Below are 848 nucleotides of genomic sequence, written 5' to 3' on the forward strand. Positions count from 1 at the left end.
TGATTTGAGAGTGGGAGAACAATGAGGTTCCAGGAAGAGCACAATTAAGGAGTAAACAGGGCTTTTCTTTACTCACATACACAGCCTCGTGTCTTGCATTAAAGAGTTTGATGTTTTGTTGTTCACAAGTCATTCGAAGGGTGCACCGTTCCTGGCGATGCTGCAATACCAGGTCAATGCGTGAGTGAACGGAGCAAGCCCTTTTTCATCTCCCAGTGCTAAAAATCTGCTTAATAAGTTATCCTCATATAGAGGACATATCAGATATTAAACTGATAAGAACAGATACTACACTTGATCTTAGCCAAAAGGCCGAGAAGCGATGATCCCCAACTGTTTGCTGCCCGTGTCAACCTCGTGGCACACGTGTCGCTTGTCATGGTGCAGTACTTTCAATTGGGCATTGCGGGGATGCTGCTTAGCACAACCGCACAGGCCCTACAAGGTCAAGCACACTTGTCTTGTTAAAATCAGCTTCTATTCTTTTGACAAGTACACAAGGCTCAGCCGAATGGCAAAGCCTGCCAAAAATAGGTTCAACTCATTGGTGTTCCTCTCCACGGAAGTCTTTAGTAAAAGGCGAAAGACTTGTGCGTTATGAAGAGAAACCAAAGTAAGTACCGCCCCCCGGTGAGAGCAGCCAGAGACACCAGTCGTCCCAGCCAAAACTCTCGCGGTGAGCCTCAGTCGACGTGGCGCGTTCCAAATTCCAAGCCACACCCATTCCACTACTCCCGCCCACATTTCCTTCCGAGAGGGCAATATTCCCACATTCTTCAATTTATTTCCTCCAATCAAATCGCGAAACTAATAGCTGTATTTAAAACTGAATAGCAGCAATACGTAAC

General features: G+C 46.2%; 2 non-coding genes across 2 annotated transcripts; both read right to left on the reverse strand.

The window, feature by feature from the left end:
- Positions 1 to 135: 135 nt before the first annotated feature.
- Positions 136 to 324, reverse strand: LOC129114394 (U2 spliceosomal RNA). The gene has a single exon (XR_008532455.1). It is a non-coding gene; the product is annotated as a U2 spliceosomal RNA (small nuclear RNA).
- Positions 325 to 502: 178 nt separating this feature from the next.
- LOC129114395 (U5 spliceosomal RNA) lies at positions 503 to 617 on the reverse strand. Its single transcript, XR_008532456.1, has one exon. It is a non-coding gene; the product is annotated as a U5 spliceosomal RNA (small nuclear RNA).
- Positions 618 to 848: the final 231 nt, after the last annotated feature.

The sequence above is a fragment of the Anoplopoma fimbria genome, unplaced genomic scaffold, assembly GCF_027596085.1.
Source record: "Anoplopoma fimbria isolate UVic2021 breed Golden Eagle Sablefish unplaced genomic scaffold, Afim_UVic_2022 Un_contig_3814_pilon_pilon, whole genome shotgun sequence".
In the NCBI taxonomy this organism is placed as follows: Eukaryota; Metazoa; Chordata; class Actinopteri; order Perciformes; family Anoplopomatidae; genus Anoplopoma; species Anoplopoma fimbria.